Source organism: Hydractinia symbiolongicarpus, chromosome 8 (assembly GCF_029227915.1).
Source record: "Hydractinia symbiolongicarpus strain clone_291-10 chromosome 8, HSymV2.1, whole genome shotgun sequence".
In the NCBI taxonomy this organism is placed as follows: Eukaryota; Metazoa; Cnidaria; class Hydrozoa; order Anthoathecata; family Hydractiniidae; genus Hydractinia; species Hydractinia symbiolongicarpus.
In genome coordinates, this window is record NC_079882.1 from 22,733,421 (window position 1) to 22,760,800 (window position 27,380).

The 27,380-nt window shown below is 40.7% G+C and overlaps 1 protein-coding gene and 1 long non-coding RNA gene across 3 annotated transcripts in view; one reads left to right on the plus strand and one right to left on the minus strand.

The window, feature by feature from the left end:
* Positions 1-27,380, minus strand: part of LOC130655621 (receptor-type tyrosine-protein phosphatase F-like) — a 148,029-nt gene that overhangs the window by 74,007 nt on the left and 46,642 nt on the right. The window lies entirely within an intron of this gene.
* LOC130655629 (uncharacterized) lies at positions 26,562-27,369 on the plus strand. The gene is made up of 3 exons (XR_008984707.1): positions 26,562-26,858; positions 26,969-27,092; positions 27,230-27,369. It is a non-coding gene; the product is annotated as an uncharacterized LOC130655629 (long non-coding RNA).

Sequence of the window (27,380 nt, forward strand, 5' to 3'; positions counted from 1 at the left end):
ATCTGCATGAAATCCTTTGACAGCTGCAAAAATAACTGCAAAGTTCGACACCACTGTCACTATACGGGGTTATATAGAGGCGCGGTGCATAATAACTGTAACCTCAAATACAAGATACCTTGTCACATACCTGTCACTTTCCACAATCTGTCCGGGTACGATGCGCACCTGTTTATCCGAGAATTGGGTGAAAACACGACACGCACGACATTGGTTGTATCGCTGAAAATACTGAAAAATATGTCAATTTTAATGTTAAAATCAAGGTACCACTGGTAGGCATGGGATAGGTGATGGGGAGACGTGTAAGACCATAGAGATTCGGTTCATCGATAGCTGTAGGTTCATACCATCCTCGTTAGATAAGTTGGCAAGCAACGTAATCGGGACAAACGCCGCCGGTATGAAATGTCAACAGTGTGCGGATAACTGTCTGGAATTCCAGACTATAGCCGCTGGGTATGTGGCAAAGTTTTGGTGTTAAAATTGCAACTCGAATACCACGAAGCAACTTAATCTGGACCAGGTAAAGGCAAACGTACCATCCATACGGCCAAATTCATCGACAAAGATGATGTTTTCAGGTTGATACTGAGAAAAGCCGTGTACCCTTACGAGTATATGGATGATTGGCAACGATTTGAGGAGGTGGAGTTACTTCCAAAAGAGGCATTCTACAGGGAGCTGAACATGAAGGGTATCAGTGACAGGAACTATATCTATGCTAAAAAAGGTATGGAATTGTATTGCACTGGAGGGTGATGTAGTAACTATGGGCGACTATCATGACATCTACCTGGTCATGGACGTTCTGCTATTGGCCGACGTATTTGAAACGTTCCGGGACGTGTGCTTGACAAACTACAAGCTTAATCCTGCGCACTTTTAAAGTGCACCCGGATTGGCATGGAAAGCAGCACTTAAGAATACTGGGATAAAGCTAGAGCTTCTCAAGGTTCCCAACATGCAATTGCAGATAGAGCAGATAGAAAAAGCCCATCGATAAGCGACAGATCCTGAAGGAAGCCCTACGTGAGAGAAAGGGGAATTTATTACCTAACAATGTACAGAAGGGTTTGTTGACAAGGCTCCCGATGAGGCTATTGACAAGGTACATGCCGAGTTCGTACAGCGAGAGCTCCATGAAAAAATATTCAGGTAGTATAAGTAATCTAAAGGAGATTTTTATGAAACGAATGCGATGTCTTTGTACCCAAGAATTATGCTTATACGTCTTTTTGCCAAGGTTTCACATATTATCAGCAAATCAGCCAGTCACAAAAAATTCTCTTCAACAAACACAAGTTAAAAAGTACTTCAAGTACCCACGTGTTCCATGTATGTACTAATCTGGTGGACATTGACAACATTGAGGATCTTCGCAAGGACATCAACGAGGACCCAGTTATCCAAGATGCCATGGCAGATCTGGGTATTCTCGTGTGCTGAACGCTTGGCAAATGTTTAGCGCCACTCTTGGTGTTTGGGTATACAGCCAGACATATGGGTAAAAAAAAGGAGGATGCGGAGACTAACGAGGAAGATCCATAATGATACAGAAAGGCTTATAAGAAATGAGAACAAAGGCGTGTTGCTGTTGGCAAGAGACTTGCTGAATAGAATAGAAAGAACAAGGCCAGCTTACAGAAGAACGTAGGCAAAGGTTTTTCACTAGGAGATCAAGAACCTGTCGCAGGTACTCATAAGTCGATGGACAATATCTACCTTTATGATGTAGGGACTGTGTTTGTGATTGCCATAGGAGTTAGTATATGGTATAGGTTTGACAGAGGTAAAAATGATGAAGAATCTAACAAGCCGACGAGTCATCCAGAGCCTCAAAAGGGCAAAAATCCCTACTTGAATTGGCTATTTCAGGTAGGCATTGCAAATAAAGCCTATGCCTCTTAACACAATCGTATACTGCCTTACTCAAAAATCTGAAACGACAGAAAAAAGCCTTGTTTTTGTGGTACCCTCATTAGAGGAGTGACATGAAAATGATAGACCAAGACACGAAAATGATTTCAAACTGGTGCGAGATCAAGGCTGAATTGACAAAATCCAAGCATGCATGCCGGTATGTAAGGCTGGAACATCTTAGAACTTTGAAAATCCTCGAATAACCACGTTGAAATCCTCTGGCTAAGCATTGGTATACAGAAAATGTTGCCGCAAGATATGTTCAACGCAATATGACGATACCTTTAATGTTCCTATCTACCAGGTCCGAAATAGTAGGGTCCAAGCTGGCCCATCCCATGCCCTCTTGGTAAGACGAAAAATCAGCACGACGTATTCTTCACAATGGATGGCGCATTAGAGATCGTTCGTCGTTCCAGCAAACCAAAGGCTGCAGTAGTCATCAAATGGCTGGCCAGGGCAGATGTGGAAAGAATATAAGATGAACTCAAGGAGCAATCTCAGGCCCTCGAGAGCCCAGGACTCCGGAAAAGACAACGTCATCATCATCCAAGGTAAACATACCTCATAGGATGACGACAGATGCTATTATCTTCCCTATTATTGCACGCGTGATCAGAGGCGCAATATTAGCAAGAAGAGATCGTGGTTCAAGGATAACTACTCGGGGGCGGAGGAGATTGTTGTCATCCACAACCCCAATGGCATACACGCCTTTAATTGGTTTGAAGAGGATGGGCATGTAGAACGTTTCAGGAATCACTTCGGGCTTATCGACTTTACCAGGGATGACCTGTAAGCTTTGGGTGTTCCGGCACTGGAGGATTAGGTAGACGCTAACTTTTACTGCTACTCTTGTAAGTAGTAAAATATAGGTATAATTGAGGGGTCTACCAATCCTTTAACATGTTCCCGCGGTACCAGAATATCATCAGGAAAAAGCATGAGTTCTTCTGAAACGAAGTTACGATCGGGACCGTCCTTCAAATAGTACAACACAACGACTACCTGCTACTCTTTTGTCCAACCGACATGCATGTCTGTTCCAAAAGGCGTTAGTTGTGCGTCTTTTTGAGTTACTGTGTTCTTCTCCTGGTTGTAGCAGATAGAGATATAAACCATTGTCAGGTAGGGGGTTTTTCTTCGGGGTATTCCTCGCTCTTCGCAAGTGGACCTCATCGAGTTTGATCGCTTTGTTGGGCCTCATACCAATCATGGCAGTTATGCTGTTATTTGGATTTTTTAATATAGTGTACAGGTGCTTGACCCAAGTGGTACTAGTCTTCTCAGAGACCAGCTCCTACTCATCTTGAGGCTTGAAGAGTTTTTCCGCGAGTACTTTGTTGTACGACTCTACAAAGGCCGTGAACGTATGATGATTCTTGGTAGTAGCCCTGTTAATTTCAACCCCTTTGTCATCTAGCAATTTTGTTACATCTGACTTGAATTCAGAACCATTGTCACATTGAAAAATTATGGGTTATCAAAGCTTTTTAAATGTCCTTGGTCATATCCGCAACTTCGCTAGCTTTTTTTGTATGTAGAGGTCTAGCTACCTTGTACCTTGAGGCCACGTCAATCCCTGTCAATACGTACTTGTAGGTGCTACCGTGCACCCTATCGTGAGGCATATATAACAGATTAAACTGGTGCATCTCGTTGGGCCTCGTAACGGTAAAATGCGGATAATCGATCTTATTAGGGACCTTGATGCGTCGTAGCCACAACAGTTGACGAGACAACCAATGGGAGGCTAGCTTCTTGGATCTTCTACCCCCTATACCTGAGCATTTTGGAGTTTTTAATGGCCTCGTCGTGTCTTCTCCGTTCGGCCCTAAAAGCTTAGAAAACAAGAAGTTTGTACCGCTGAATCCTAGGATGTTTATTGCAGCACCTGCAACAATAACAGCTATCGTTGCCATCCTTTATTAAGTACTCCACCGAGTGAAACCTACCATGGATATATGTTTAATTGAGCATCTTGAAGAAGGTAAACGTAGCACCTAAAACCCCCGGTTCAATCGGCTTCCTTAGTCATATGGAGGGTGATGCCGTCACTAAGCCTTTGTAGGGGTCTCTCACTACCATGTAGGGTATGATGGGGAGAGGCTCGAAAATCGATAAATAACGCGTATCTCTCGTTAAAGAATTGGCCAATCGTCACATTACTATCATGACTGCCGAAGAGATTCACGACCTGTTCTAAGTGGTCTTTGGGGAGCATCCCGTGGGAATAGAGCTCATTGCACTCGCCTTCCACCGTGTCGCTTATCTTCTCAATTTTCGGATTATAAAGTACCTCATTGACACCGGCATGAGCTTCACTTTCCCACGGTCTATAAAGAGTAGCAAGACGCCTTTTAGACTCTTCGCAGGGGTATTGATTTGGAGGTTATAGCTGGTATCAACCTTTTTCATGGTCACCACCTTTCTTCTTAGAATCCTTTCGTAGGGTAGTGTAAGACGGCTATAACGGGACATCATGGCACTTGCCAGACCTTCGTGGGTGATCTTGTCAGATTCCAGCTTGATGTTGCTGATCTTGTACGCAGCATCAGCTGCTTTGGCTGCCGTGCTTCCCAAGGCTGCTGTTCCTGCGTCTTTGATCACCTCGATATGCGGCGGGAAATGTATCACAAATTGCAACCTGTCTTACAATTCCGATTGATAAAACGGCAAGTCTCTCGTTAAATCAAACATCTTGCCCAATGGGAGACAAAAGGTGTTACCATACGTTGCAACAATCCCCTTTTCTTCATCAGTGCCGACGTAATTGGATTGATTCCGTCAAGAATGAGGTTGTTGTCCCGATTTGGGCAGTCAGAGATCCTTGTGGACCGCCAGGGTGCTGTAGTCGCTAATGTTCAGTACCTCGTTGCCATTCAGGGTAATACGTAGATCTTTCACCAGACTTTTGCCAATGTTGCTGAAGATGGTACGTTTCGTGTTGGTTCCCGTCAGCGTCAGGTCAAACAGTAGTTTGAGACTGCCTGGAAAAATAACATCATTCTGGGACATATTATATCATACGTGGATATCTCATATGGGAGATATCGACGTAGAGCTCTTTGTTCTGGTTGATGGTTGAGGGTATGTGGCTTATGTGAACACTTTGTGTTCGACTTTTAATGCCAAAAGCTGCTATGGGTCTAAGGTAGCTCTGAATGCACTCATGTTTAATATATGTAGGAAATCTTCTAATTAATGGCTGACAATCAAGTGTTTACGCATGAGAATGATATTGGGAGGGATGATAAAGGTAACCAAGATAAACCAAAAACCCGGCAACTTCCTGGAACGTCGGGGACTTCAACGCCAGGACAACAGCAGTCAGGTACACGTAGGCAATTAGAGGTGGGGTTTGGGGAACCTGATTTAGAGGACGATGTCGACGTCTTTTACGATAAGCTTAGCAATCATTTGATTATAATCCCAACCGGGAAAAACTATGATTGTTTTAGGGTAGGTGGAGTTAAACACCCTTTTTTAGCCAGATAACAATGGGAGAGACAGTCTATAAAGAGATAGTGCTTACGACTAAAAAAGCTAAGTAAGATCTGTTGCAGCTATAGAAAATGATTTAGGTCCTACGCGTATTAAGGCATTAGGCTTTGATAAATATCAAACACCAAATAGAGGTAGTAGAGCAACGGCCCAGAACCTCATGAATAGGATTGGTGTCCTTTTGTTGAATAAGAGCGAAGAGAAGGCAACAGGTAAGGAGAAGGCTTTGGGTAAAAAGAAGGAGGAGGGTGAGATAATCTAGATGGAAACAATAGAACCTTTAGAAAGTTTGCAAGATTTTGTGGATACTTCGTTTGTTGACAACGATGACGTCGAGGACATTGATATAAGAGGAATCAGGCTCAAAATTGAAACCTTACAGAATAACATTAAGAAATTGAAGGGTAAGATTATTACATGTGATAGTGGGATCAGAACAAAAGAGGATTGTTTGAAAGAACTCAGGAAGCAGAAAATCGGGGGACAAAGGGATAAGAATATCAGCGATCTTGAGAAAGATATTGATAAATTGAAAAAGGATAGAAAGGTTGCACTGAGTGGACACGACCTAATTTCCTCCGAGATTTTTAAGCATCTGAAAAACATCAAGGAAATGTTGATGAAAGTTGCCGGAAATGACATGCCTTTGCGGTAGAAGCTTAAAATCCTCTTCAGGAAGCAGGGTATAACTATAGCGAGTATCTTCTCTGCTATTGGTCTGCTGGTTTCTACCATTGTACTATCCGTTACAGGAGGGGGGAGGAAGTGCCGCAGGAGGTGCCAGAAAAAAGTTTTTAGAAAAGCCGCTTGAAAGGCTCGGAAACTTCTTTAAATATTTGGCAGGGAAGGCATGTGCTGCATTACCCGGCGTACTCGGTACGGTTGTATCCTTCATTTTGAGGGTGGCATCAACCATCGTGGAATACGCAGCCAAGCATCTGTACATGGCGGTCGCGACTGCTGCTCGGTTTGTCGTGCTATATGTTGGAAAGACGAAAAAAGCATGATCTATTTAAGCCATATATAGGCATTGTTGATCCCTACCCCGTTGTGATTAACGCTGTTTTTGTATCCTCGTGCTGGTTTTGTGTTGGTTGTTCAGGTATAGTAAGTGTAGGTCGTATGGTATGTCTTGGGGGTATAGTATGGTCTGGAGTATGTATAAGAGGTTTAGGGTGCATAGATGGTATAGCCTGCATAGTATCAGCTAGAGTATGTATGGGAGGCGTAGTATGCTTAGTGGGTGGAGGTGTTAAAGGATGCGTATGTGGTATGGCCTGCTTGGGATGTATAGTATGTATAGGAGGCGTGGCATGCCTTGGAGGTGGTTTGATAGCCCTCTCCGTATGCCTCACAATAAGCTTGTTATTCACGGCAGCCTGGACCCCAACGCTTACAATGGCAGGCGCTATGAGAATGTTGTTGTTGTACCCTTGAATTTTGCCTATGCACAAGTTCATGTATGAGGGCAGCATGTACACGCTGGGCATGACAGCAAAATTCACCGGAGTTCGGGCATATTGTAACACCTTCTGGAATTCCGTGATGTCATGCACCACATTCTCCTGACGTTGTACCATAGCTTCAAGTTTTTGTAACAAAATCTGCCTTGTTGTGTAGTTGTTGGCACCATATCCGATTAAAGATACCTTGGCCCCTGCCTGCGATCCCAGCAACAAGACCACGTAGACGCGAATATTTTCACTCAATTTGGTCAGACCCTCCGATTTCAGACTTTGACCTGTGGAGATAACGAATTTGGCCTAATCACCATCCACCTGAGGCCACCATCTTCCGTTTGTTAGTGATGACATGACAGCCTTGAATTTGTACAGAGTACTAGGATCTGCACCATACTCGCCACATACTTGTGCATACCCTGATGTGGAATAGGGATTTTTATACTGAGAAAAACCGTCGTCATACGGTTACGGTACCTGCATCATGGTAAGGATGCGGCGCATGTGTTACTGACCCTGCCAGATGTCTAGTGAAGATGCCCAAGGCAATGCTTGCGCAATGCGTAGCAAAATTCACCTGAATGTTCCAGTAGCCCAGCGCTTGTCCCGTCCAACTAACTCTGACAGAATCATTCAACAAATTTGTGGGGATTTATTTGGTATATTTTGTAAACTTGGGGAATACCACCTGAATGTGCGAGTCTGTAGACACGTAAACGTGATGCTCGTAATACCAAGTGGCCATTCTCCCTTGTTGGACTTGTACCTAGCTCGCGGATTGTACGAATGCATGTTCATCTTTGTTTTAAAACAAAGATTAAGCAACTGTATATCAGTGATATTGACAAGCCTACGATATTTGAAGAATACCTGGGACAGGACACGAGGATAGCTCTTAAATCGATCAGTATCAGACCTGTACGACTGAATTTATACAGTAACAATGAGTTTACGCAAAATAGGGCCTGATCAGAGGTTTCTCGAATTGAGATCCTAAATGGTTTGTACAAAATAGAGGATTTAGTGACTATTGTCAACAGTCAGGCAGACGACAAGATTAAACTGTTTGTCCTGAAAAATGGACTCTTTAGGCTCCGTGTCAGTGACGGGTACTCGGTGGTGATGAACTGACAACTCCAAGAGCTCCTAGACCTACCCTTCGATCCGGCGAAATAGTACTATATGAAGGGTGACTATGATGCATACCATAGGACTGATGTTTACCAAAGATTGAGACTCGTTTGTCCTCATTTGGACGAAGACGATTGCCTACTGGATGGAAAAAAGTCTAAAATTCAGGCCTTGCTTCCCACAAAAGAGTTGAATGCCTGGGGAGATATGCTGACCTGGAGTTTTGACACACCAATCTACCTTCCTTTGAAGGGTTCCACGGATCGTTTCGAGCTCATGCTAACAGACGAATTCCATCACGAGAAGAACGTGTCAATCACCGGCATCACGAAGCGTGTTCGAATAGAATAAAGATGAGCAATATAGCCAAACTGTACTCAAATTTACAGAGTGCACTTGCGGAGGACGATACTATCCACAAAAGCCAAGTCTACAGACTCAAAAAGATTGGAGCTCCCCTATGTATTGCCATGAGCGGTATAACAATAGCCGTGTCGATCGGTTAGGTCGGTCTGCGAAACGTCGGGTCTTCCCGGCGTTCCGCAGACCGGGTTGGTGTGAAATGCAAAAAACATTAAGGTATTAGGCTATTGGCCGAATCGAAATTGAACTCTATTGTTGATATGATCAGCAAGACAGTAGAAAATGGGGTAATTAGCGACTATGAATACAGCCTGACCAGCTGGGAGAAGCAAAAGTATATGTTGTTAAAGGAACAGATGCGACAACGTTTTAACCGTATTGTGAATGCCATCAATGAACAAGAGCGTGCTCAGCTTATAGCGAAATGTCGGGAGGAAGGCAGGCAAGAAGAGAGGCAAGACGTTTTAAAAAAACTTCAATATGTACAATATGGAAGCGGTAGATAGAGCCTCCACCTGCTTACAAGCCTTCATTTTTATATATTTTATAGGTCTTGTAGGAGAGATAGGGAAATGTATGTTCTAGCATAGTCGCGCTAAGACCTAATGGGGGAAGTCCCTAATAGGCCATGCAAGGTCATTCCTATAGAGTGCTGACGTCATCAATGCTGCAAATGAGTCAAAAATTTCTAGCACACCTAGTAGGGGGAATTCCCCCATATACTGCTAATAATCAACGCATGCGCAGTCAAGAGGTGAACAAGGCTGTTAGTTTCGAGCAGGATGAAATCGTCTGACATAATAAAAATTCATACAATAAAGAATGAACACACACACCGTGAAACAATTACGTGATATTGCGAAAAGCCGTGAACTTACGGGGTATTATAGGCTACGTAAAGCTGAATTAGTAGATATGTTGGAGAATATACGAAAGTCGATTAAACCTATAACGTCCGAGGATATGGACCTCTTTGGTAGACATGAAATGGAAAAGACCCGTCCAACTGTAGGGTGTAAAATCCGTGATTGGCAAAACTGGGTATTACCCCGATCCGAGATGGACCTCTTCGAGAAACAGGAACTGTCGAAAAAACAGTCGGTTGTGGGAGATAAGATGAAATGGTGTTATAATTGGCTTGTAGACGCTGTTCCAAAGCCTATAAAAGAGGGAGTCAAGAGAACGTATGCAACCTTCAAGCGTAATGTGATGGGGCTCTATAATAGACAGCCAGCACGAGACCTACACTTCATGACAAGGTAGAAAAATAGGCAGAGGAAGAGTACCTCGAGGATATCCAAAAACTATATGATCGACCGGACAAGACTATACACCTCAAGAACATAAATATGCCCTCCACAGGACCTTTCAAAGTTTTCGAATTCCCTTCAGAGGGGGAGGCGACGTAGACAGGTATATGGGGATGGTGCGAACTAACGTGAAAACATTGGTTGAGGAGCAGGTAGATATGGGATCGGCAATGGTACAGTTGTCCTTATGGATTATGTGGAAAAAAAGGATCGTACCAACCTCGGAAGAGGTTAACGATGATTATATTGAGGTGAAGAAGGCATTCAATAGTAATATGGCCTCAGTCTTCCAGGGTAGCGATGTACACGGCATGCTGGATAGGATGTTTGCCCAAATCAAAACACACGTGAAACATCCAGCACTACCTCAAAGTGGATTCACGATTAGTCGAATACTACACCTCGATGTAGACTTCCATAAGTTGCGGCTAACAAGACGTTCATTATATATAAAACTGCCTAAATGGATAGCATCAAATAAGGACGTTATTAGCCGGTGAATGAAGATGAAGAATGTTTCAAGTGAGGCGTCATCGCATGCCTACTTCATGAAGGGATCAGAAGAAGCCCGAATCGAATATCTGAGATAAGACCCTACATAGACCTCTACAACTGGGAGGGTATTGAGTTTCCAACAAGCATCAAATCAATAGACAAGTTCGAGAAAAATAATAAGGACACTGCGGTAAACGTCCTATACGTGGCGGGAAAGAAAATCAATATCCTACGTCGATCGGAGCGCAACAGACGTAAAAAGCAGGTGAATCTGGTGCTTATAACAGATGACATAAAGAGCCACTTTACGGCCGCCAAATCTCTATCGCGACTCCTACGTATTGAGACCTCGAAAAATACGGCAAAAATGCACTTCTGCCTGAACTGCGTACAGGCCTTTTCTACATATGAATCAAGGGACAAGCACTATGGCTACTGCAAGGACCACGAGGCAGTTAAATTCACAATGCCAACAGAGGCCGAGAAATGGTTATACTATAGAGATGCCCAACAATAATTCAAAGTACCCTTTGCCATATATGCCGATTTTGAGAGTCTACTCATCCCGGTAGAGGATACGAGAGGTATAAAGGCGAAAAAGCTAAAAAATCATGTACCATCTGGCTGGTGTACCTATAGTACCTTCGCCTAGTGTACCAGATCCATTAACGGTATACAGGGTCAAGGACTGTGTACCCCCCTTTGTCAATCATCTGGAGAATGAGGTGAAGCGTCTATACCATACCTACCCGCAGCAGCCCATGATGCCTCTAGAGGAGGTCCTGAAAAGGGAACATAACAAGGCATCGAAATGTCATATCTGCATGGAGCCGTTTGAGGAATGCGAGAATAAGGTTTGAGATCATTGCCACTATACCGGACTGTATAGATGTGCGGCGCATAACATCTGTAATTTGAAGTACAAGATACCTAGTCACATACCTGTGATATACCACAATCTAAGCGGGTACGATGCACACCTGTTCATTAGGTAATTGTGCTAGAAGTACGACACCAAAGACATTGGATTAATAGCTGAGAATACTGAAATATATATCGGTTTTAATGTTAAAATCAAGAAACCGCTTGCAGGCATGGGATATGTATGACGTATAAGACCATAGAGATTAGGTTCATCGATAGTTGTCGATTTATGGCCTCACGTCTGGACAAGTTGGCCAGCAACTTAATCGGTATAAACGCCTACGGTATGAAATGCCATTAGCGTGCAAATATCTGTCTGGAATTCCAGAACATAGACGCTGAGTATGTAGCAAAATTCTACTTTAAAAATTTCAAATCGAATACCACGAAACAATTAAACCAAGAGAAACTAAAGGCAAACGTACCATCCATGTCGAAATTCATTGACAAGGATGATGTTTTCAGGTTGATGCTTCGAAAAGGTCTCTATCCGTACGAATACATGGACGATTGGCAACGATTTGAAGAAACGAAGCTGCCACCCACGTAGGCATTTCACAGCAAGCTGAATATGAAGGGTACTAGCGATAATGACTATACCTATCCTAAAAAGGTACGGAATTGTATAACTAAAGATTGTGATAACGTTACCATGGGCGACTATCATGACATCTACCTTACCATGGGCGTCCTACTATTAGCTGACGTGTTTGAAACGTTTCAGGATGCATGCCTGACAAAATACAAGCTTGGTCCTGCGCACTTTTACAGTGCATCCGGCTTGGCATAGAAGGCGACACTCAAACATACCGGAACCAGGTTGGAGCTCCTCACAGACCCTGACATGGTCCTGATGTTTGAAAAAGGTATCCGGATCGCGGACCCTGTAGCATATTTAACCCTAAACTACTTTTTACTAATACCTTTGATAATCACGCTTTGGAGTGCCAACAAAAACTAGTAAATATACGTTCTCTATGATTATTGTGTCCCCGTTAAAATTTTGTGATATTATATCTGACTTTGGGGGACTTATGATAACCACGAACTTTCGGGTACATTTACAAAACTTGTATTTTCGGGCACCCTGTAGCATATTTCACTCTCAACTACACTTTACTAATACCTTTGATAATCACGCTTTGGAGTGGCAACAAAAACTAGTAAATATACGTCCTCTATGATTATTGTGTCCCTGTTAAAATTTTGTGATATTATATCTGATTTTGGGGGACTTATGATATTCCCCACTTACGGTAACTTTTTATACATATATATATTATATATGTTACATGATGCACGCTTGCAGTTAAACCAACCTCCAAACTTGTGTTGGGGACCATATTTGCTCACATCATCAGCTTCACTGTCAGTATTTTTTTATTTTATTATGAAAATGATACGCATCAGGAGATAGCCCGTACTGGGTGGATTTAGAATTTATGTAAAAACAATATGATAGAAATTTAACGTTTTTGAGTTCTAGCGATTTCAAATTTCAGACCGGGTATATACTAACCAAACAACAGGTAGGTTTTAATTTAACCCGTAAATATCTTGGAGGTGTCGAAAAAAGGCTAATCAAATTTGTGTGTTGCAACGACGCAAAGCAAGCGCGCAGTTTCATTCTCACTAAACTGTCTGAATGGGATTGGATTCTTCCTTTTTATAGTTTCAGCTTTTGTTTTTCAGCATTTCATATTTTTTTTAATGTAATAAGCAATGTAATGATCGTTAAAACCAACAAAAAAGTTTAGTTGCCATTTGCTTTAATTCACTAAACAGAATTTTCATGTTAAGCCCCTCTGAATTTACAACAATCCCTGGGGTTTTTTTGCTAAAACCAATTACGATTAAGTTTTAGAAGTTATTTTGCAAACTGAAAAAGTCAACTGACGTTTTTTTTCTAGGACGGGATTTCGATACAGTGTATCGTTTTTGTTAGACTGCGCGTAAGTTTTTTCTTTAATTTTTCAGCTGATGCAAGCGTAAATATACCTAATATTTAATGGTTAAATTGTACAACTGTATACATGTAGTCACAATATTGCTGCTAATATGGCAAATGGGATATAGCTGTTGTCCTGCGGAAAAAAACACTAGGATATTCCGTACACACATAGTCATGGCATATCTTAGACATAAAGTAGCGATCTACCACATTCATTACACAATTTTTTATAAGCAGCACGAGGCTGATATTTTATCAACTTTCAAGCAACTGATAAGCAACAAGGGAGTCTCAGGTGGATAAGTTAGAATTAAACTTAAAACAACAATAACGACAAATTGTAGCATATTTAGATACAAGGTTCTACATGGAAAAATAATAGTTCAACTCATTTCCTGGAATTTTTTTTTTACGCTTGTAACAAAGTCTTACAGGAGAGAAAAAGTTGGAACTTCACTTGGGAATAAATAAGTTACATAAATAAGCAACAGCTAAGCAACAAACGAGTGGTGACAATATACAATGTAAATAAAAGTAAGTTCCAGCCTATCAAGTTATAAAGATCTCAATGTTTAAGATGCCATATTCATATCCTTGAGTCTAGAATTCAATATAACTTTTTTTACAACCTAATCTGTACACCGGTATGCCAAAGTTAACAATAAGCATATGGGACATCAGTATAACCCAGCTGAGGAGTTATCATACCTACAGTATCTCGATGATAATAACCTGTATGGCTAGGCCATGCGACAAGATCTACCAACAAATGGCTTCAAATGGGTGTCGAACGTCGAGGTATTTACAGAAAAGCGGATCGAGAAGCTCGCTAGGTACAATAAACATGGGTACATCTTAGAGGTTGATATTGAATTCCCGGAGAGACTACACGATAAGCATAACGAACAGCTGTTCCTACCGGAGCGCACGACGGTCCACAAGGTTGAAGAAGTAGTAGCAAATTTGGAAAACAAGCTGAGGGACGTGGTATATGTTAGGGCCATTCACGAGGCTATAAAACATGGGCTTGAATTGAAGAGGGTAGGCAGGGTGATCCAGTGGTTTACGGGGTACATCAATCACAACACAAGACTGAGAACTGCTGCGAGGAACGAGTTTGAGAAGAACTTCTACAAGCTGATTAACCTCTCGGTGTTTGGCAAAACTTTGGAAAAAATCCGGAATTACCGCAACATTCAGCTGGTTAACAACGAGGAAAGTATATGAAACTTGTGGAAGCTGATTCGGTAAGCACCTTCTAGGGGTAGGGATGGGTAAAAAAGAGGTCAAGATGAAAAAGCCGGTGTATATAGGCCAGGCTATCCTGGACCTGCCGCAAATGGTGATCTACGAGTTCCATTACGACTCTATGCAGCCCAAATACGGTAGCGAATTACAACTCTGCTACATAGATACGGACAGCTTTATTTACCATATAAGAACGGAGGAGTTTTACAGGAATATTGCAAAGAATGTCGAGACACGCTTCGATACGAGTGCATATAATCCAGATGATGAGAGGCCTCTTTCTTTAGGCTCTTGGGTTGGCATGATGACGGACAAGCTTTCAGGGGAGGGTATGACTGAGTTTATCACCCTAAGGGCCAAGCTATATGCTTACAAGAGCCTTACAAAAGAGGGTGGTGATCGCAAAGCCAAGGGTGTAAAGAGAGGTGTGACTAAAAAATCCATTATTTTTGATGACTATAGGCGATGTCTGGAGGAAGTCGTTAATATCTACAAGAGCAAAGTGCTGGTTCAAAACAAGGACCATCAGGTATAAACTCTGGAGGTGAACAAGTTAGCACTCAACAGGGCGGATGACAAAAGGCTCGTGCAACCTGACCAGATTACAACGCTTGCTCGTGGCCATTACCGCCTGGCGCCTACCCGAGAATAAATCGAGGTGTATTTTTAAATCGCTATACTTCTACCCTATGTCCTGATTGCCTATGTTCGTTTTAGTTATAAAATACTACTAATAAAGATATCTGATATCGCACGAGTATTCGCCAATGCTGCAGAATATGAGCAGATAAAGAAACCCATCGATAAAAGCCAGTCTTTGAAAGAGGCCCTGAGGAACGGCAAAGGACACTTTTTGCCGAAAGAATGCACAGAACGCTTTGTTGACAAGGCATCCCATGAGGCTATCGACAAAGTACATACCGAATATGTACAGCGAGAGCTTCAAAAGAAGGGGGAAAAGATAGCCAAGGCGTTTACTACCCACGTGATTAGCCTGTATGCAAATTTGAATGGAAACTTCGTTAATATCGACAATGTTGATGGATTACGTTGGGATATGGAAGAAGACCCTATAATCCAAGACTCTATGATGGACCTTGGTATTCTGGTGTACTGCACCATTGGAAGGTGTCTAGCGCCTATCTTGGCAGTAGGGCATACCGCCTGGCATATGGGTAAAAAGAAACAGTATGCGGAAACTAACGAGGAAGATCCTCGGGCGGTGCTATAAGATAAATAGAAGAACAGAAGCAAGAAAAGAGAGTCGTTACAAAGCCGGTAAAGCATCCGGGGTGTGTGGCCCAAGGACACAAATTGGCAGCACTGATGAAAAAAAGAAAGGAAGAAATGAAACAACAAGAGGTTACTGTAGAGCCTGCAGTCAAAACCTCTTCTGAGACAAGTTCCATACGGTCGGTCCACATGTACGGGGTAGGGTCCTTTGTTGTGCTTGTCATAGGGGTTAAGGTTTGGAACAGATTTGATAGTGGTGTAAATGAATCTAACAAGCCGGCGACTAATCCAGAGCCCCAGCAGGGGAAACAGGGTAAAACTCAGCCAAATATTGAGATTTCAAAATGCTATAAATAAATGGCAACAAGCAAGCACATGGATAGCAACATTAGCCCGAAAGAAACTATGGTCATTGACTCCTTATGCGAGTCCGTCAGGCTAATATCCTACACAATCCTGATAGCTATGCGTGAAAAGAAGGTTCTGGGAGTTTCTAGACCCGGGGCTAAGATGGACTTGGAGGACGGCCTGAAGCTCGCCGGCTATATGACGGTAGGGATCCTGTTCGACGAATACGCGATCAAGCAGGGATAGTATGAGAAATCCTTGATACCCCCGAAATAGACCGCCCGGTGAAGTTTCTATTTGTCCCTGAGGACAAATAGAAAACTCAGTTAGAAGTTGGCAGAGATGCAAACACTATCTTCCCCCGAACCGGTTCAAAATGAAGCGTAATGGTCAACTAACATCGACATGCATCTCTCGCCTCAGCAAAAGAAAACGTCAAAAGGGAGGCACGTACGCCCCGGCAATCACCCACTACATGAGCTGATGGCTATGCTGCGGGCTCATATTGAGGCCCAGATTTTCGAGGGGATGACCTGGGAACTATACAACTATTTGCATGTGCACCACAAGATACCGTTTAAGTATCGGGAAACTGGCAGATATCCGACGCTTGCTGATGTTGATAAAGCATTACACAAGACGTATCTCAAAATAGTAAATGGAGAGCAAGTCATGTTCGAAGTGCAAGCACGTTCTAACCCGTGATAAGTTTAAGATTAGGGGGAATAGTAGGAAAAAAAGCTGTATAAGCTGCCTGGCGAAGGGAAAGCGGAGTCTCAAATGCAACGACCATGTCTAATTTGCCTATCAATGGTGACCCTCTCACCATTGATAGGGAAATTAGAGGGTTTCAACATGATGATAACTACCTACTTCATTACACCCTTTTGGCTTCCAACATTATATCCCAATAAACCGAGCTCATTGGATCCTCCGAGAACCAGTAAAAGGCACGGCTCATCGGGAAGTGCCGCAATACGCTGCAATGCCTACAGGAAAAATTAACATATACTTCGCTACTTCTCGAATATAAGACCCAAAATACCAAGCTCTGCCCTGCCTGCCGGGGGCCTTTGGTGAACAATGACGGCGGTGTGTTGATCTGCTCGGCCTGTTCCGCGATGTATCCCAAGGTTCACAATAGAAAGTGGTCGAATTATCGAAATAAAATGTTGGATAATTTAAAAGGCTCCCACACGGCAATCTTCTCAGGACCCACAAGCTGCGGCAAGACACGACGCGTTTTCGATCTGCTTGAGCACGAGCATAGGGGACACTATTACAATATTGCGATACTGTGCCCTACTATACGGTTGAATATCACCTACCTTGAAAGGACCTCACTTTGGAAGGACCCTTACGTGTTCCTCATAGACCAAGGAAATAAGATTTTTGAATGGATAGCGAAATTGTCGGCGTTACACACTGGTGTAGAAACGTTGTTTGTCGTGGACGACGTCATAGCTGACGAAAGCCTTGATAAAAAAGGCAAGCGTTGCTTGAGCTTGCTATCAGTGGTAGACATAGGATCTGAGAAGGCAGAAGAAGGCTCTGCTTGCATGGTCCCCTAATGAACGCTCAGATATGAGGATGATAGACGAGGAGACGAGCATGATCTCCGATTGGGATGATATCAAGGCTGAATTAAAAAAATCCAAACATGCGTGCCTTTACGTGAGATTAGAACATCCTAGGACTTGAAAGATCCTCTAGATTAACATTAGTATATGGAAAGATGTCGTGGCAAGTTATGTTCAACGCAGGAGCCATTGAGACCTTGTCCAACAATCAGGATCAACCTATGTTCAAAAGGGCCGATTTGGGATGGTTTTTGGATAATGAAAATATTAAAAATATGGCGATACCTTCAACGTTCCTATCTACCAGGTCCGAAATAGAAGGGTCCAAGGGGCATCTCGGAGATGCCCCCGATCAGGTATGCCAGGAGGAGGAAGAAAGGGGTATGACGTTTTTGTCACTCTCGAGCGCGCCTTCGAGATTGTGAGTAGGTTAAGAAATCCTAAGGCTGTAGGGTTTATATAATGGTTAGCCCGGGCATATGTCAAAAACAACCAGATGTCATTAAAGAGCATTGCCAAGCCCTCTAAGACAGGGATTGGGCCCTGGCCTTACTCAGTGATGAAATTGAGGATAGAGACAACCAACTTCTTGCACTCGGAGATGGGCTCGAGAAAACGTATTAAAAACTTAGTGTTCTTAAACAAGACAACTCAGACCTACGGCATAGGCATGTTCCACACCGATGTCAATATAATACCGTACTATGTGTGGCCGATAAAAACGATCCTCATGAGTATGGAAAAAAAGTCATACTTAAGTACTACATGATCCGATGCCAACGTAGGCAACTCGATGCAAGAATATGCACGTTAGTGGAGATGTATCGCTAGATGACTGTGAGGACACCAGAATGCAACAATCCCAATGCTGTACATGCCTGGTGCCGATTCAGAGACGATACCTTGGGCATTGAGAATTATTACTTTAATCACTTTACGTTACCCGACAATGATCCAAGTATCCAACAATAAATTCCAATTCACCATCCTGTTGCTCCTTTAAAGGGGTGTAATAGTCAGCCAATGTTGGGGCCTTCTTTTTTGAAGCAACGTAGTATTTATACATCTCGTCATCCAGCTCCCGAATGATTTTACCAGCCTTTATCTGCATTTCCCGCTGTTCGTTGAACCACTCCAGTCTGGCTTGCCTATCACGTATCCATTGAACCTGAGCTGCATTTAGCTTTTCCATGGTCTCATTGTGCTTCTTCTTCTCAGCCTCGCCATTTCCTGCAAATTTACTAAATAGAAAGTTGGTCCCGCTAAATGTTAGGGCGTTTAATAGCGACCTCCCGCCATGATCAAAAGAGTAGCCATTTTATTTTAATTCTCCACGCTATGAAATCTGCCATCAATTATGTTCAGTTGCGCGTCCTGTAAGAGGTAAACATAACACCTGTAATCTCCATTTCCATCAGCCTTTTTTGCCATATGCAATGTGATGCCATCGCTTAGGCGTTGTAAAAGCTTTCCACTACCATGTAAGCTGTCATAAGGCGAGCTCTGGAAATCAATCCAAAAGGCGTACCGTTCATTGAAGAATTTCTACATTGTCACATTACTATCATAACTACCAAAGAACTTAACAACCCTCTCCAGATGGTCCCTAGCAAGCATGGTATGTCTATAACGTTCATTGGGTTCACGCTCGACAGTGACGCTAATCTTCTCAATTCTTAGATTGTAGAACACCTTGTTGACACCTGAGGAAGCCTTTACTTTCCCAGGGTCTATGAACAATAACAACACACCCTTCATGTATTTTGCTGGAGTGTCGATTTGAAGGTTGTATGAGGTATCGGTCTTTGTCATGGTGACTACTTTGCTTCTTAGGATTCTCCGTAGGGTAGGGCCAATCTTGCATATCTTGAGGTCATGGCACTTGCCAGGCCTTCATAAGTAATCTTGTCAACCTCAAGCCTGATGTTGGTAATCCTGTAGGCAGCATCAGCTGCCTTGGCCACCGTGGTTCCTGAGGTTGCTGTCCCTGCATCTTTGATCACGTCGGCATATGCCGCGAAATGCAGGACAAACTAGAGGCGGTCGTATAATCCCGCTTGACAGAAGAGTAAGTCCCTGGTCAGTTCAAACATCTTGCCCAAGGGCACACAAAAATGTTATTAAAGGCAGCAACAATAGTTTTCTCTGCATCAGTCCCCACGTGGTCCCTGGCACTAACCTGGAAGCCTCTGATCGTTCCGTAATTTGGGTTTATCTCCTCCAGGACGAGGTTGTTGTCCCTATCAAACTTGGGCAGCCAGAGGTCACAGTAGACGGCCAGGATGTTACAGTCGCTAATATTATGCACTTCGTTTCCGTTCAAAGTGATGCGTAGATTCTTCACCAGACTTTTGCCTATATTCGACAAGATTGTACGTTTGGTATTGGTCCCCGTCAGTATCAGATCAAATAAGACCTTAAAACTGCCGGGAAAGATGACATCATTCTGGGGCATGTTTGGGATATCCACATAGAGGTCTTCGTTCTGGGTGATCGTGGATGGTATGTGAGATATTTGGACTCTCTGTTTTCTACCTTTAATCCCGAAGAGCTGCTTCGTATCTGCGTATGGGTCTAGCGTCGTTCCGAATACGTTACTCATTATATTATATAGGAAATCTTCTAATAAAATGGCTGATAATCCGCTACTTACACACAAAGACGATCTTGATAGGAATGATAAGGGTGGGGGAAAGGCTGATAAACCCGATATCGCACAGAAATTTCCATCGACGCAGCAACTTCCATCAACGCCGGGACAACAACCGCATGGACACAACACGGCTACTGGTATGGATATGGCCAGGACGCTAGTACAAATGAGTGTCGACAACCTGTACAACCAAATTAAAAAAGATAGTAGGGTTGGGTCCCCTATGATAGATTTCATTTGGAGGGGGATAATCTTTTTTATAGGGGTGTAGATATCAGTGATTTAATATATAAGGAGAAGGGTGGTGGTTTACGAAGCGCTGGGGCCATTGTAACAGGTTTGGGGGCAGAATTCGTGCGAAACATGGGATTTAAGGAGTATGTCACCACGCCCAACAAGGAGGGGCAAAGCAAAGGCTCAGAACATCGCCTGAGATTGATGTTCTTGTGTTGAATGAGGGAGGAATAGGGAGGAGGAGGAGGATAAAGAGAACGAGGGTGAGATGATCCAGATGGAAGCAATAGAGGGTATTCAAAGTTTTGCATACGATGTGCAGGGTTTTGTCGATACTTCGTTTGTCGATGACGCCGCCATCGAGGATACTGATATGAGGAAGATAAAGCTCGAAATTCAAAACCTATAGGACAACATTAAAAAATTGAAGGGTGATATTACTACATATAAAAATGATACAGGAACAAAAGAGACCAAGTTGAAAGTACTCAAGAAGCAGAAAGGTGGGACGCAAAGGGATAGGGAAATCACTGTTCTTGAGAAGGATGTTGATCAATTGAAGAAGGATAGGAAGGTTGCATTGGATAGACACGGTCTACTTTCCTCCGAGATTTTTAAGCATCTGGAAAATATCAAGGCTGAGTTGATGAAAATCGCCGGAGATGATATGCATCTACTCGAGAAGTTTAAAAATTCGTTTACGGGATCAAGGTATAACTATAGCCATCATCGTGTCGGCTATTGGGCTATTGGTTTCCACTATTGTGCTCTCCGTTACGGAGGGTTCTGATGCAGCGGGTGCTTTAGGAGAAAGTGCAGCTGGAGATGGTGGAAAAGGGTTTGTAGTGAAGTAGCTTGAAAGGCTTGGAAACTTCCTTTAATATCTGGCAAGTAAGGCAGGTGCTGCGTTGCCAGGTATTATTGGTACTGTAATCTCGTTCTTTTTCAGGGTAGAGTCGGCTATCGTCGAGTATGCGGCTAAGCACCTGTACATGGCCATCGCATCTGTTGATGGTTTTGCCGTGCTATATGTTGGAAAGAGGAAATAGCCCTATTTTTTAAGCCATATGTAGGCAATGATGAGTCCTACCCCTGTTATCCTGATGTTGGTTTTGTGTGGGTTCCCTTTGTTAGGGAGGATGTATAGGAGGCGTAGCATGTTTGGGTGGTATGGCATGCCTGGGAGGTGTATATGGTATATCCTGTATGGTATGTTTCGTAGCATGCTTGGGAGGTATGGGAGGTGTGGTATGCTTAGGAGGTCAGTATGTATAGGTGGCGTGGTATGCTTAGGTGGTGTGATATGTATAGGTGGCGTGGTATGCTTAGGAGGTGTGACATGCTTTGCAGGTGGTTTGATAACCCTCTCCGTATGCCTCGCAATAGAATTGTTATTCAAATCAACCTGTTTACGTTGTTATTCACATCAACTTGTTTACGTAAACCCCCACATTTACGTTGGCAGGTGCGATCAAAATGTTGTTGTTATACCCTTCAATTTCACCGATATGCAAATTCATGTTGCAAGGAAGCAGGTCAACGCTTGGCATGACGGCCAAATTGACTGGGCTTCGGGCATGTTGCAGCACCTTCTGAAATTCTGTGATATCATGTCCTACAATCTCCTGACGTTGTATCAAGGCCTCAAACTTTTGTAATAGGATTTGTCTTGCTGTGTAGTTGTCGGCATTAGATCCGATTAGTCATGCTTTTGCCCCTGCCTGCGATCCCAGCAACAGGACCACGTAAACCTTGATACTCTCGCTTAGTTTGTTCAGAACTTCAGGAGTCATACCTTGACATGTCGGACTGATAACCTTTGCCCAATCACCATCGACCTGTGGCCACTATCTACCATTTGTCAATGACGACATGACAGCCTTTATTTGTACAGACTATTGGGATCTGCACCGTATTCGCTACACACTTGCGCGTATCCAGAGGTTGAGTAGGGATTTTTGTACTGTTCAAACCCATCGTCATACGGCATGGGTACCTTCATTCTTGCCAGGATACGACCAGGATAAAGATCGAGTTGAAGGGGTACGGAGACCGTTAGGTGCTTAGCAGAGATGTCTAATGCAGTGCTTATGTATGGCTGAACGTGTACAACAACAATGACTATACCATCCGTAAGGTAAGGGTGACTCGGATCGCTATTACGAACGGTCTGTACAAGGTAGAGGATATTGCGAGTATCGTCAATAGCCAGGCAAAGGACAAGATCAAACTGTTTGTCCTGAAAAATGAACTCTGTAGACTTAGTTTCAGTGACGGGTACACGGTGGTGATTCATAGACCAGTGCAAAAGCTCTCAGTCCTACCCTATGACACCGCAAAAAAGTACTATACGAGTGGTGACTACGATGCAGTCTACAAGACCGACGTCTATAATCGACTACGCCTTGTTTGTCCTCAGTTGGATGAAGACGACTGCCTACTTAGCGGTAAAAGTCGAAAATTCTGGCCCTGCTTCCCACCAAGGAGCTAAACACTTGGGGGACAAGCTGACCTGGAGTTTTGATACCCCTGTTTACCTACCATTGAAGGGCTAGACGGATGGTTTGGAGTTTATGTTGATGGACGAGTACCATCATGAGAAGAACGTTTCGTTCACAGGCCTTACGATGCATTTGCTTATAGACTAAAGATGTGCGATATCAGCAAACGGTATCCTAGTTTGCCGAGTGCGCCTGCACAAAGTGATGATATACCCGAGGAAAGCCAGATCTTTAGGCTTGAAAAGATTGGGGAAATGGAGCAATATCTCAAAGAGCAGAACAATAATAATAACAATAATAATAATAATAATAATAATAATAATAATAATAATAATAATAATAATAATAATAATAATAATAATAATAATAATAATAACAATAACAATAACAATAACAATAACAATAACAATAACAATAACAATAACAATAACAATAACAATAACAATAACAATAACAATAACAATAACAATAACAATAACAATAACAATAACAATAACAATAACAATAACAATAACAATAACAATAACAATAAGAATAATAATAATAATAATAATAATAATAATAATAATAATAATAATAATAATAATAATAATAATAATAATAATAATAATAATAATAATAATAATAATAATAATAATAATAATAATAATAATAATAATAATAATAATAATAATAATAATAATAATAATAATAATAATAATAATAATAATAATAATAATAATAATAATAATAATAATAATAATAATAATAATAATAATAATAATAATAATAATAATAATAATAAATAATAATAATAATAATAATAATAATAATAATATTAATAATAATAATAATAATAATAATAATAATAATAATAATAATAATAATAATAATAATAATAATAATAATAATAATAATAATAATAAGGATGTTCCTAATTGGATTTAGGATAGCCTGACATCTTTTTCGGATAGCCTGCCATCTTCATAGGATAGCCTGCCATCTCGTAGGATAGCCTGCCATCTCATAGGATAGCCTGCCATCTTCATAGGATAGCCTGCCATCTTCATAGGATAGCCTGCCATCCTTGTCGGCCGCCGTTAACATTTCCACTTGTGTTTAATAGGAAGATGCTTTATCCAAAATGCGATTCCGTGGTTTTAAATTTAAATTATTATTAGAATAAATAATCATCATTCAAGTATGACGTGTTGTTGCGTATACCGAAAATGCATTGGGTGCGCATTTAGCAGGAATTCGCGGAAAAAGCCTGGAGGCACACGCACGTGTTTTTGAGATTTTGTATACCGTTGAAGTTTTCAACTAAAATAATAAAACCTTTCGAACTGTAATCATTGTTCAATAATCGAAATAAATAAAACGAATAATGAAAATCTAGATGGTAAATTGTCAAAGTTTTTTTTTATTATTCTTGGATATTATAAAGAATAAAAAAGATTGATCGTTTGACCAAAAAAAAAACCATTAGTCTTCTTTAAAAAAGAAAATCTTTGTGTGTGTTACCAACTTAATTTTTTAGGTATTAATTTAAAAAATCACAAGATTCTCTTCGAAGATATCAAGAATAAGGAGTCATCCCAACAAATCCTTTGGTCCTGAACTCCTTTTGTGATTGTTGGAAAAAACCTTTTTGGTACGAAGTTCTGTCCCGGCTGATAACTACACGGTTTGTTTAGGTGACAATTTGGTTGTGGAAAGACCAAAAGTTATAGGATCAACATATTTAAGTAAAAAATTCCAACCTCTCCCAAAACCAAAACCAAAAAAATCGGCGTTTTCGGGAAGAGTCGGTTTGGCTGCTAAAGAAAAAAGTTCTCATCCATAATCAACATTTGTCTCTCTAAAAGAAGAAAATCATGCGACGTCTGTGGTTGAAGAGTTCCCTGAATACGATCCATCTGTCATTACCAATGGAGCAAGAGCAGTTTAATGACGCTGCTGCTCAACTACCAATAAAATCTTGGTAAATCGGGATCTGGGTAATAAGTGCGTCTAAAGGAAGCCATATTTAATGCCGAAGTATTTTAAATAAGAGTTAATTTTAAAATTTTCAACCACGGAATGGCATTTTGGATAAAGCATCTTCCTGTTTAATAATGGTTGACAGTCTGGCGGACCATCTCTGTAAGAGGATGCTTGTTTAATAAGCTAAGTATAACCTATATGATTAGCTAGCTAATCATATAGGTTATACGGAGACTAAAGTTTTTCTAAACTAATAGCTGTATTAGTCCTAATTACGTGATTATCTAAACATACATATTGAGTTGTTGTTATGGTACTATTAAATATATATAGCTAGCTACATTGAAGTTAAAAATACAAGACTTATTGCTATGTTAGTTTGAGTGTGTAACTTTATAGGTGCCTGGTGTTGTGATAACTTGACAATTGTTTAAAAAATAAATATATAGCTAATAATGACCCTCTTGTCTGTAGCTAGATAGCACAGCCCTGTGCTTTAGAGAAATTTAACTTTATTAAACAAGGTTAGCAAGTCGAAAGGTGTGCTCTGTAGCTTTAGCTAGCTGTTCTTTTTCATGACTGATCTGGAAAAATTAGAAAATTCTAACCTGCACATCCACGAATCTAGATAGCTAGCTAAGCATTATCTTAAATCATTTCATACTTTTGAAACTATAGCTATATGATTCACAATAAATATAATTACGATAATATGTTATTCAGGGCTTTGACTATCATGTGCCAGTTATCTTGTCTGCCTCTTTAAATATGCCTAAATTTCTAAACTAATTCTGTTACACTAATTCTGTTACAATGCTCCTAAAGCACCACATAAGAAAAATAGTTCACTATTTGTCTGTTTGCTGAAGTTATATTTTTGATATATATTCATGTTTAGGAAATGAGTCTCAGGATGCTCAATCACATATATGACCTATATCGTTTAATTGTGAAAAAGAGATTATTCTAAAGCTTGTCAAAACGCAGTTTGCGATGAAGTTCCAGATATATTTAAACTAAGCATAGGCAAAATATTCTTAATTTTTTTGAGAATTCTTCTTGTCAATTTTTTTACTACATTCTTAATTTCTTTTACTTTGGGATAAAAGTTTTAACTCAGTTGTAATTTAAGTGATAAAATGTTTTACTTTGTCAAAACAATTTGTATATACTGTGACAGTAAAACAGTAACAGAAACTTTGTAGATATTGTTAAAATATTATCATTTTGTGTCTGTTTATAAATTATGGAAAGTTTGTCCAGTAATTATAGACCTTGATAAGCTTTGATTACGCATAATATAGGGTCTGCTAGTACTATTTCTTCTACTGGTAGAAAAGCAGGGTGTTTTGTTAAGGTTTTATTAGTAATTGTTTAAGTTTGAAATTTTTTTGTCCTTTCACTTGGAAAACTGCTAGAATTTTCTTATTTCGAATTATTTTTTTAACATATTCTTGTAGTGCATTGTAAAAAAATTATTGCAAATATTTGAAAAGTGTCTGGAAAATTCTACCTAGATAATCTAACAAGAACTTACAAATACTTATAAATTGCTTATATATATATATATATATATATATATTCTTAAAAAATGATTTATTACAAAAAAGTGTGTATAAGTAATTTCTGAAATTCTTTATGCGTATCTTTCCTATTATTGTATGTGTAGGTGTAGCAGTGTTTCTTCACAAAACTTCGGAGTATTACACGATCAATCTAATTTTTCAAATTTTCTCATCAACACTGTTTATCTAAAAATTGGATGCATGTTTTCTTTTAATGAGCAAAAAGGTAGTTGTATATATCACACTAAGCAATGATTAAGAAAACTGACAATTTGAAAATTAAATTGTTAAATTGGATTGATAGTGTCCTTAATTGTGGGCAATTTTCTGTGAAAGCATGGTTAAAAATTTTTTTAAACCTCTCATATTTCTAAACAATTTCACTTTAGAGTTCATAATATTACCTGATGGGAAGCACTGAAATGAAAAAGGCAAGAATATGTGCAATCTGGGGATTATCGATATTTCAGGTATGGAGTAACTTTTTTTTCACCTACTGCACCTGTGTAAGAGTGTACACAAACTGCTTTGTGGAGTAGTTAAAAACAATGTTTAATCACATTTCAATGTGATTTTTTAGCACATGTTTATGTATCCAGGTAAATGGTGGCACCTTAGTGTAAATTGAAGCTCTCTAATGACAGCACAAGTATACCGATGTAATTTATAAATTTAAAGAAATGGATCTAATTTATAGGTTCAAGGTATGTATAACGTATAAATATATTACAACACGCTAATTTATCAAAACTCTTTTATATGACACCATGAAACATACAAAGTGCGTCACTGCATAGTGTTTAGTTTTGTCCAGATTTTGATAGATGATTTTATATTTTAGAAAAACTTAATGCTGTTTTACGAGAAAGTCATATCTGCAAAAGAAGAAGAGAATAAAGAAAAAACTCTTACAATATTTTTATAGTTTATTGAACTTTTATCACTGTAACGGAATGATTATTTATCTTTATATCACACTCCCGATAGAACTT